Source organism: Podarcis filfolensis (genome assembly GCF_964270895.1).
Source record: "Podarcis filfolensis genome assembly, chromosome: 1".
Classification (NCBI taxonomy): Eukaryota; Metazoa; Chordata; class Lepidosauria; order Squamata; family Lacertidae; genus Podarcis; species Podarcis filfolensis.
Window position 1 is genome coordinate 55,301,255 of NC_139604.1, and position 12,338 is coordinate 55,313,592.

The 12,338-nt window shown below is 40.6% G+C and overlaps 1 long non-coding RNA gene across 1 annotated transcript in view; it reads right to left on the bottom strand.

Moving 5' to 3' along the window:
- Positions 1-12,338, bottom strand: part of LOC310746160 — a 223,564-nt gene that overhangs the window by 19,868 nt on the left and 191,358 nt on the right. The gene's annotated exons all lie outside the window — the stretch shown is intronic.

Sequence of the window (12,338 nt, forward strand, 5' to 3'; positions counted from 1 at the left end):
GAAGGGGAGCAGAAGCGGGGTCACACACGCAGAGCTTCCTTCCATTTTCTTTCAAGGGCACGCCATTATTCTCTTACTCCTAATTATTGGCCACGACCCACCCGCTGCCTCCTGTCCTTTCTCTCGCTGCCTCTGTTTCTCTCCTTCACGGCTGCCTGAAATGCCTGCTTCTAGCCAAGGGTTTGGGGAGTTGCACTGATAACCGATGAGCCAAAGAGGCTGGATGAGGCCCAGGAGTTGCCAGTTGTTTGACCCCACCTGCCTTCATTCAAAATAGTAGGTCAGAAGTTGCATCGTGAAGAGGCAGCCATGTGCTTGTCAGGCAGGACCACCGCCCCACCTGCCCAAAGCAACAGCAACCCTGGAGGGAAAAGAAAAGAATGTCCCTCAGATTTATAAGGGCACTCTCCTTAATGTATTGCTGCATTCAGGCTGCCATCATAAACATACTTGCTAGCAAGCGAGCCCTGTTGAACACAGTGGGATTTACTTATGAGTAGACATGCATAAGGTGAAAACACAATGGAAGCTTATGAGGAATCTTAAGAGTCTCACACGCTCAGGGATGTGTTCTTAGGGATTTGAATTCCTTACATTTAATATACTCTGTTTTTTACGCGAAGGGGCTTTCCTTCAGTTTATCCATGAACGAGAGATGTGATACAAAGGTGACATTATTTCCTCATACTTTTCTTCCTTTAAGCTAGTGGCAAATGCTTTCCAATGAGTATAAAAATCAGTAGGTATTCATTTCCTCCTAGCCTGTACTACCCAGGATATCATCCAGTGTAATGAGAGTTTATGACTGCCAGCTAAACACTTGTTGCACTGAGCTAATCTCTAGCTATGCATGCAGGACTCGAGTCCAGGAAGAAAGTAGTTGTAGAGAACGCCCAACAGACTCTCAGTCCATTGCTTTGCAGATGCATGCATAAGAAGCCCACTGGAATACATGGGTTTAGATGCCTCTCTGCAGTGAATAGGAATGCAACTTAGGCAGTAATAACCGGGTAGTTCAGGGCTGTTTCCCGTATTGCAGATTAGTGAATACATTGGTGAACTGAGCATACCTCTTTGTTTCGGTGTGTGTACATGGGCATAGCCGGGGGGGGGGCAGCTGCCCCCCCAGTCAAGTAAAACAATAACTAACTGACCAATCACTTCAGTTTTGCCCCCCAACAAAAATCCTGGCTGTGCTCATGTGTGTGTATCTGAAAAGCTAGCTTCAAATGTGTACTTGCATCACATCTTATAGGAAACACTGCATGTACTCCTCATACATAATTTGTGATATGGTCCTAAACAGGGCCAGATCCAGCTTTGAGGTGCCTCTGGATAATATGTCCACTGTTGGTCCCCTTCTCCATTGTGGGCATAGCTGGTTGCTGTGACAGTGCACCAAGCAGCACCTGATGAATGTGTCCGGCTACTCTCTAGTTTACCACAGTGCCCTAGAATGATGCTAGATCAGGTGCATTGTGGGAAATGAACAGGGTGGCTAGGTCCAGCCACTTGGGGCTGCTTGGAGCATCCCCCCACCCCAATTAAGGGAGTTGGAACAGTGTAAACATCAGTAGTGGTATGACTGCTACCCAAGGATGCCAGGTACTGATGCCAGCCTAGGTCCTTAAGTTTTTTCTTCCTGTTCATTTTCACTTTTATCAAATATTGTGCCACACTAATTGATCAAATAATCTGAAGCAAGGGGACCACCTCTTGAATAAACACTAAAATAGAACAGATTATTTTTTCACTTTTTGTGACTTCATTTAATTTATACCACATTGGGCGAAGATTAATCATTTGTAACTGTTCTGCTGTTGGTCTGTTTATAAAAATGGTTGATGTGTCAAAATATAGCTTTTTAATGAGGATATCAAGATATCGTGAAAAGTCGTTACCTTCAGAAATGGCACTAACCAATGTACAAGCAAGATTTTATAAGGCAAATTTGTAAGGTAAATAGCTCTGCTGGAGAAGCTTGATTTTTTCAAATATTTTAATTTTAATGTATTCGTTATGATTAATAGTTACTTGTAAAAACTGTAATTGGTATAATGGAATTTTAAGCTGAGCTGTGTAAAGTTATGGGCTGTACTTAGTCATTATTTTATTCATTGAGTCAACTGACAAGTTTTAATGAAATTGATTCTCACTGATTTATGCTTAATTAATTTTGCTTTACTTCTCATCTCATCTAATATATAATGTCCCTCTCCCCTGCTTTATATTATGACCTGAAAACGTGAAATAAAATGAATAAAAATGCAGACTCTTCTGTGTCTGGATATAACCAATATGGTTTCATTCCCTAGTTATGCTAGTCACTGTTTAGGTTTATGTCACATACTCAGTTATGTTTTGAGATGCTGGATATATTTATTGTATAATATTTTTTAATATTACTTATTTTTATTGATATTATTCTTAGCCATCTTGAAGATATTTTGGAATAGCAGATACAGGGTAAAAATATGTTAATACGTATTAATATGTTAATACATGAATGTTTACATCATTCAGTGATATTTACTTTCTGCTGCCTCAAATTACAAGAATGGCAGTGAAATCAGAGCGGCCAGAGTATAGGCTACACTTAGATCAGGCTTCCTGAACTTCGGCCCTCCAGATGTTTTGAGACTACAATTCCCATCATCCCTGACCACTGGTCCTGCTAGCTAGGGATCATGGGAGTTGTAGGCCAAAAACATCTGGAGGGCCGAGGTTGAGGAAGCCTGACTTAGATTATCATACCGGGCTAGGAAACCTGTGGCCCTTTAAATGTTTCTAGGCTATAGCTCCCATCATCCTTGCCCATTAGCTATGCTGGCAGGGGCTGATAGGAGTTGCAATCCAAAACCATCTTGGAGGGCTATGGGTTCCCCTTCCCTGTTTTCAAAAGGTCAGCCATCATAAAGGCCAGCTTGCAAATTACAAGGAAGGGTGCTAGAGAAAGTAGAAGTGACTCACACATCTCTTCATGCATCAGGGTATTATGCAAGGGTATATGTGCTCAATATCACATCTTGATTTAACTATATATTTGGAAAGTTTTGAAAGAAGGAAGAGGTGGCCTGCAATCTGGACATGTGTTACTATATTCATAACAGCAGCTCCATGAGTCAACAGCATGAGAGCCAAGCAACTCACACTATCACATCCCTTTTGTGGCTTCCCCGTGGGAATATACCAGAGGTGGTTATACTCGGAAATAGCCAGCAATACCCAATCTGATTGCAGTGTTAACAAAGCTCAGACCGCAAAAGAAATAGGAAACATTTTAGTCCAAATGGAACAGGAAGAAGATAGAAGATAGAAGACTTCAGATGTGATTTTTGAAAATAAAGAAATAAATAAAGAGGTGCCAGCACCCAAAATCTGATTCACGCGCTGAAAGCCTGCGGAAAACAGGGCTGAGCAGTCTGCCCATCAGCTGGCGAGTGAAAGGTTCAATTCTGCTCAGTTTGAGTGTGTGAGGGAATCCCCTGCAGGGAACTCATTCACCCCAAAACTGGAGCAAATGACACTGAACTCTGCCCATCAGGTGATGCATGGAGAGTTTAATCCTGCTTGCTATCTTCCTCCACCACCCAACTGTCAATTGTCTGTTGTCGGGATTTCATCAGATGAGTTGATGGGTGGTCCACATCTCTGCTATAAAAAAGACACTGATACTCTGTACCAGAGTAAACCACTGGCAAAAAACAACAAGAAACCACTGCATAGTGATGCCTAGAGTTTTCTGGTTTCTCATCTTCCTCTGTAACTGTGTTTAACTGCTGTTTGAAACGCAGGCATTAGCAAGTGGTTGTATATGAATCACTTGACTTAAAATACACTGAAGTGATTTAGCAGTCTTAAAAACAACAACATTTAAATTCAGATACAGACTGGGTTAAAAGAAACTCCACTTAAAAGGCTTGCTGGAAAGAAAGGTCTTCAACAGCCATTGAGGAGTGCTATTTTTAATGCAAATAAGCGTAGAGGGAATTTTCTTTTTTTTTTTTTACTAATCTTTTTATTGATATTTTGGAAACGACATCAAACAATACAAAAAAGAAAAAAGACTGAAAAGAAAAAAAAGCAAACAAACAAACAAACAACAACAACAAACAACGCCTATAAACATAAAACAGACAAACCAACATAACATCACTCAATTGACTTCCTTCCATCTCGGTTTAGGCAAAATAAACTCATCGCTTATCTGCAGATTGTATTATATCAGCTCTTTACATCGCAGGTTTTAGATTCCGCCCACTGTGATTTTGGTAATACCTAGATTGATTTCAATGTAACTTAGAAATTTATTCCAGTCGTTCGTAAACTTAACGATTTTTTGATGCCTAATTTTTTGTGACATTCTAGCTAATTCTATATACTCATATAATTTCATTTGCCATTCTCTAATGGTGGGGATATTGGAAGTTTTCCAGTTTTGCGCTAACAAAATCCTGGCGGCCACCATTGCATATTGAAAGAATGTTTGGTCTTCATTTTTGATCTCCTCTCCGATCATACCTAAAAGGAACGCTTCAGGTTTTTTGGGGAAGGTGTATTTCAGTATTCTTTTTAATTCATCGTAAATTTGTCCCCAAATTTACGAATTTACGCGTAGAGGGAATTTTCAATTTCATGTACTGTGTCTGCCCCTTGGTGCTGATGTAGTATATATTGCTTTGTTGTTAATTTTGCTGTCTGGTTTTTGACCGCAATAAAGATTGATTGATGAAGCGATACAACAGCCATTGAAAAGACAGAAGACAGTAAAGATGGCACCTGTTTGATATAACAGAGGAAGGCGTTCCCAGAATGGACTTTTCGGTGATATATCTGCAGGAGGTGCTCTCCCGTAGAATTTAGTGATTGGCTGGCTATATAAGGGGTATATATCCTTTTCAGATATCCTAGTCCAAAGCTGTACAGGGCTTTGTAAACCAGGGCCACCTCAGGCCCTAGATATTTATGCTGCGAACAGCTTCACCTGTTGATTTCTGCCTAGCGAAGATACAAGAGCAGATCATGCGATTTTTCCTACTTAATTAGTAGTTTAAGCTACCTTGTGTGCTCATAACTAGAGCAGTCTCATCAAATTTATGAGCACTCTTTTCTCACCAGGAGAGTGTTGATTCTTCGTATCACATACTTCTACCGTGCTTGTAGTAAGCGCTTGCAAAAAATCTGGTTGCTCATCTGACCTTATATATCTGCACTGACGTGTACATTCTGTATGTACCTAAGAGCGTCTCTGATTCCAAAGGTTAAGTATGGATAAAGTCGAAACTCAAATGAGGAAAACTATGCATTGAAGTGGCACAGATGATCCAAAAGGTGGCGCACTTCCTTACTCGTTACCCCCTGAGGCAAGGATTGCGGAACATTGTTGTCTAAATTCTTTATGGCCATTACTGGTTGCTACATAGTTTGACTGTTTTCTCATAAAGGTAGAAAGGTGAACTGTGCCACCACGATTGATTTTTGATTCGTAACAGTTATATGGGTCTCAAAGTGGGTATGGTACATGATGGAAAGCCAAACTGGGCAACTTAAATTCTATGAAAGTGACCACAAAACTGTAGCATATGTCCCAGAGCAAAACGACTAGCTAACTAGTCCGTCTGGATATATTATGGGATAAAGCTGTTTGCCATATGGTAGTGGCTTGTATGCAGTGTGTGTAGTATTCAGTCATGCAGGGAGCCAATCTTTGGCATCTGGCAGTGATGTGGTGAAAGGAATTTTAGCAAACTCTCAGTGCCACGCACTCCTGATCAGCTGCCATTGTCTCAGTGCATGGACAGGTGACGGTATTCCCATTTGACTACTTGGTAAAAGGTCATCTATAGCCACCCCAAGTTTAACTGTAGCCTGGTGATTGTAATACATTAAATTGTAGCCAATGTTAGTTCTACTCAAAGTAGATCTGCTGATAATCATGGGCATGGACAAATTAGGCCCTTTCATTTCAGTGAGTCTACTCTGGGTATAACTTAGTTAGATACAACCCGTTATTATGATTTGATAATGTCCAAAATGTAGCTAGATGTTGCAGCCACAGTTTCACGTGATCACTGAATGCACTGCCTTGGAGAATTCTGATTATTTGTCAAGGCCCCAGCAAGCAGTGTAAAATATATGAGCCTTGGGGACCCTTTCACCCCATTCTATTATTCTATATATGTACACAGATAGGTATCTGTGAAATATGGGCTACTAACTATTGAACCCACTCTGTATTGCCAATATTATATCCTCCTAATCCGGTTTTGGAGAATGCAAGCATCACAATCTGTTGGGACAAAGTTTATTCTACACAACAAATAATTATAACATGCTAGGTATATTTTCTGTAAATAACAATAAGAAACATATGGTAACAATAGATGTAGCCATGCCGCTTCACTTCCCCTGCTCTCAGAAACTAAACAAGTAATACAAAATTGAAATTTCACAGTAAGAAAGTTTGCAAACTTGATGATGTTTCCTGTTTTTCTGAGCTGCTGGAGAGATACTTAAAAGAAGAAGATGCTTCTGTCTGTTTCCCCATATACATAGTCATTGTGCTTCAGATATGTCACGGTACTAGGAAATATAAAACAAGACAAGGCTTCATTAAGATGGTTTGAGAAATTCATGACTATGACATTGGTGCAATATCCAGTGTGTGTTGAAGTAATAATATTAAAAACTGATGTATTCATTTATAACAAAATATTTATATACTGCTACTCATAAAAAAGCAAAGCAGATTACAGTCATCATAAGTAAAACCACAAACAAAAACCATACAAAAATCAGAGATCACCTAACTACAAAATGTGCCTCTATTCAGTGTTGCTTCTGCTCATGACCAAGCAACTACAGAAGGCACAGTTTCCAAAAAGAGCTTGAAGCCTTACATTGTTGTTTATAATATAACCAGTGATATGGAGTACTTGCAGCACTATTAAGTCCAGCACGGAAAAACTGACATGTATAAACCCTAATTAACACTCAAACATCATTTCCAGCACAGCTGAGCACAACATAGAGAACTAAGAGAACAAAGTGGCTTACATCATCCTTTGGTGTCCACCATTTCTATTGTGGAGAGATTGGAGGCGTGCCCAGGGAACTGGATTTCCCCTCTATTCACAACCAGCCTCACTGCCTAAGCAACCCAAACAGTTGCTCAGAGAAACAATGTCTTAAACCTTCACATTTAAGGAACATTACTACACCTGATTTATGCCTTAACCAACTAAGTTTCAAAATTAAGTAAAGGACACAAGGTTTGGAGGAAAAGGTACAAGAAGCTGCCCCAAATATCCTGCTGCTTCAACTGGGTTTGCCTAACAGTATTTTCGTTTTTGCTGCCACAGAAAACAGTGTCATTGCTTCCTTCTGATGTGATAAGAGTGAACGCCCACCACTGTATTAATTTGTGAGGAATAATTTTTAATTACCTCAGCCCAGGAAAAAGGACAGGCTCATTTTCTGCTCAGGACACACAGCACTGTCTGTTATTGCACTACCTGTCTGAATCCCAGTGCTTCTTTCCATAAAAAAATGTTTAGGGGTACTGTCATTTTGACTCCAGAAAGTCACCATTTGATAGTTCAAATTGGGAAATATAAATACAGTAAATGGACAAAAGTACAAAGATTCAGAAAATGTTTAGGGGTATGTGTACCCCTGCGTCCTGTGTCCCCCCCCGCCCCCCGAAAAAAGCACTGCTGACTTCTATTGCCCAAATGCAGGTAAAAGGTCTAGGGTTGCCATACGTCTGGAATTTCCTGGACATAGATGGGAATCGGCCATCAGAAACAGTGTCTGGGTGGAAATTGCTGAAATGTCTGGGGACAAGCAGCCCATGTCAGCAGTGTCATTTTTGGTGGTTTTCCTTAAAAATTGCTCAAAAGTTTTTTTCTCTCTCTCTCTCTCTCTCTCGCTGCAAAAACGCTCAACAACTTTTCTGAGTTACTAGGTGTTTGTGTGTAGATATATAATGTTATCTGCCTTTGCCATAGACTATGTGCACTTTATTTCCCCCTGCTGCTTTTCAAATCACATTTGCACTTGGTGTACACATCAGAGAGTGGGGAGTGGGCTTTCACTTGCTGCTCATCACCTGGTTCCTCCCACCCCCATGCTTGCAGCTTCTACCTGCAGCAAACTCCTGCTCAAGGAGACTGCCATCTGCACATGCTCGATGGCTATCTGAACCGTACGCAACTCAGGTTAACCATGTCTTGCGTTTTCAAATTGGACGGAAGTTGGTTTGAGGCAAAACACACCAAACAGCAGTATTTCCCAATGAACTACAGGATAGATATGGATTGTGGCTAATATATTGCATATTCTGCTTCAGGCAGTGGGAGCACCCTGGAACCAAAATTAACCATAATGTGTATACATCCATACCTAGAGCAGATGTCAAGGCCATTGATTTCAACGGGTCTACTCTGAGTACCACTAATGTAGCCTATAATGCTTACACTTTCTGTGCTAGAAAGCTGACTGATTTGAAGTCAAGGACAATGGGGAAAATAAATTGGTGCCTATTTTTGCAATGCCTGGCAAATGCCCATAGAGCACAGTTAAAATATAAAGTGCAATATTGCCAAGACTATATGAATGTTTTATTATTTATTGTAGGTGTCACCAAGTGAAGTTTGATATACTGTAATATATATGCCTTGAACATTTATGTTTTATGGCTGTGATTTATGGGGGTGTTTATGTCATGTGAATAGTTTTATTTAAGAAAGAACAAAAGCTGCTCATTTTGTACTCGTATTTTCTATTCGTATGCTGTTGTGGTTTCTGCCTCATATAATATGACTAGCTGAGAAACTCCAACCAAAGCTTTGAATATGTTTCTCACATTCCTGTCCTGGGATATTACATTTCTGCACAATCAGCACCAAATCCACTGGCCTTCCCCCCCCCCCTTTTTTTTCTTTTCCTTTTTTTGGCTATTTATCAATTACTACTATTACACTGAGTAACAAGGGAAATACAGATTACTGTTAATATCACTCTTATATTGAAGAGAATAAAGCAGGCAGCATTTTTAATTTTGCACATATATTTCCCCAGCTGTTCTGAAATTACTTGCTTTAAGTGGTCTGTAAGATTGCAATGAAAGTAATATATGAATACGCTAAGTATAAAATTGATTTTTTAAAAATGCTTGCTTGTTGTGTGCAAGCAGCTGTGATAGGAACTTTGAAGAAACCTCTTTGTTGATGACTCAAAAGAAGGAACATGAAAGAAGAAGGGAAAATATTGCTAGGTAGCTACCAGGCAACAGCTGCTAGGTTAGGTTTGCAAATTTCCCTGTTTACTTACTCTTACCTTATGGAGGATGCTTACAGGGGCTAGATCTGCTGTGTGTGTGTGTGTGTGTGCGCGCGCATATGCAGAGGCTCTTCCCCGACATTTAATACTTGCATAATGTGGCGTTTCAGGCAATCCTTGTGGGGAATGATTGCAATGCATCATGACTATTGTTGCGATCTGCTCCTCCACAGAACCCTTTCAGTCTCCTATAAGAAGAAGAAACTATGACCTGCATAGGAAATGCTGACCAGATTAACACAAATGGTTTATGTTGAAAAAACAAAAAAATTGTAATACCAGGTAAATGTGCGTTGCGGTTATCTTAGGGTAACTTGTGCGGTGTAACCTGTGCCTTTGGACATGTTTCGATTAGTAAGTGAATTATCCTGGAGTACACATACTTAACATTCTTTTAGGATGAAAGATGTGCTGACCTTTGAATAAAGAAGGATAATTGCCACATGCTTATTTATATTTGCCATGCAAAGTGTGTTGTGGCTATATGCAAATTGTCAATCACTGAGGAATCTGGTCAAGCAATTGTCCCTGAGGAGATGTTTCACTTGCCCTGCCAGTTAATTGAAATATTACATCAGGGGTTCTCAGACTTTCTACCCTGAGGGCCCACTTGAGATCACTTGAGATTACTGAGGCCCTTCTTCTTCTTCTTTCTTTTCTTCTTTGGTAATCTTTGGTACAATCTTTGGACAATCTTTGGTAAGATTGTCTTCTGTAAACATGGTTTTAACAATGTAAGTGACTGTGGAGGCCAATTTTGGATCCACACGTCCTTCCACAGGGGGGACATTGGTTACCAGGTGGGAGATACAAAACTGTGGTCTGGGAGCAGAGCCAATCAAAAAATGGTGGTAAGATGGAGGCAGAGGTGGTCCTATTCAGCTGGCAATTAGTAACAGCTTTTTCTATTGATATATTTGGAAATTGCTAAATTCTTTGCTATAACAGCCACCCTGTGGCAAGGAGTTCCATAGCTTAGCTTTCCTCAAGTTAAGTATAGGCATTTTCTCTGAAGATATGATGACTTGTATGTGGGTCCTGGGCTGCCCAGACAACAAGAGCCCCCCTCTTAGACTTGCTGATTTGGTCCAAAGGAAAGTAGAGCAATACATTTTTTTGTATGTGTTGTTTTGTTGCAACTCCTAAAGCTTTCCAATCCTTCCCTCCTCTTATCTTTCACTTTTTGTGATGTATACTGATGTTCATATGTTTAACCCTACTTGTAAATTTATATTTATACCGCTTCTTTTTAAATACGCCTCTAGTTGTTCCCACTTAATACTATTTTTCTCTTTGTATTTCTTATTTTGGCCGTCATCATGGCCAAATCTACATACGGTACTTTATTCTATTATCACTGGTTTTTGGTAGGGATTTCCCTCTCCTTCCAAATTTTAGAGTCTTGCTGCTGCTGTTGCGTAAAGGAAGAGGTTTTTTTTTTTTTAACTTTATTTGGAATTTCCTGTCCTATTATAGGTAGCAGGAATGCTTCTGGCTTCTTGGGGAAGGAAAGTAGAGCAATACGTTCGGCACCAACTTGGCTGCAGGGATTGCCGGAAGGAAGTGTACAAGACACCATCCAAACATCTTAGGAACTCCACTCCGGATTTGAGTATGGTTTCCTCCTTAGCCTTTTCTTCTCCCGAAGATGTCCCACAAGGCAGCGGGTATGGATTTTTCTTTGGGATTTTACTCCCTATTTTAGGCAGAATTTGCTGTGTCCAAGGCTCTCTCTCAAAGTGTTTTTACCAATCTTCTGTCATTTCTTCTCCCATACAGTGGTACCTTGGGTTACAGACGCTTCAGGTTACAGACGCTTCAGGTTACAGACTCCACTAACCCAGAAATAGTACCTCGGGTTAAGAACTTTGCTTCAGGATGAGAACAGAAATCGCACGGCAGCAGTGGGAGACCCCATTAGCTAAAGTGGTACCTCAGGTCAAGAACAGTTTCAGGTTAAGAACAGACCTCCGGAATGAATTAAGTTCTTAACCCAAGGTACCACTGTACTCAATTTATACCTTAATCCGCAGCCATCCCAAACTGTCAGTTTCTTTCAGCCCTTCCCCGTGTCCTTTCTCATTCACTTTTTTCTTCCTGTAACAGCTTTCTTCTGCTATCTCCCTTTGCTTCTATCCCCAGATGGTTTGTTTAACTTTCCCTATCACTTTCTAATTTCCTTCTACACCTCCTCTGGCCCTTTCCCCTCAGAGAAGAGAGACCTTCCTTCCTCCTCCCCCTCAGAACTCAGACCACCTTGACTCAGCGTGCAAGGAGCTGCTGGTCCATCCGATTGTCTATGGGGCTGGGGCAGGCCAGTGAGGGGGCACTAAGCAAGCTGTGACATTGAGGCCCTCCTGAAAGTGGCCTAAGGCCCATGGTGGGTCCCACTGTGTGAGCATGTGTGCCTGATGCTATGTGTTTGTTTCTCAGAGGGAGCAAGGCACCAAACACAGCTATACCAATTGCTCACTGTGAAGTTTGAGGAAGTTTTCCAGCTTTCTGATACTGTTTTCATAGCCAGGAGGCAGTCCACTGTTTGAGAAACACTGGCATTGATAAACCTGTACTTACCGCATAGTGTTGAAAAAGTAGAATCAGTTTAACACCTAACAGGTGGTATAAACTTGATTGTCCATATTTAAATGGCTTATCTAGATCTAACCCAAATGAATATAACCCAGCATGAAAGCTCCTGCTGATTTTGTTAACTCTCTGCAAAGTTTATATATTGGCCAAAACTACAAGTAACAAATCACTGAGGGTTTTGAGTTACTATTGCAGTACGTATCTGTAGGAAACTTTGGTCAGATGATCAGATCATAATGAACAGTCTGAGCACTAATTGGGTACTATGTGGGAAAGTACCATTATTTTCCATGTTATATCATCATCCACTTTATTTTTTCTATATTAATTACTCCATAATAATGATCGCTTTCTCTTGCAGTGCCATTAACCTATGTAGACTCTGGCCATATGAGCGCACAGCAATC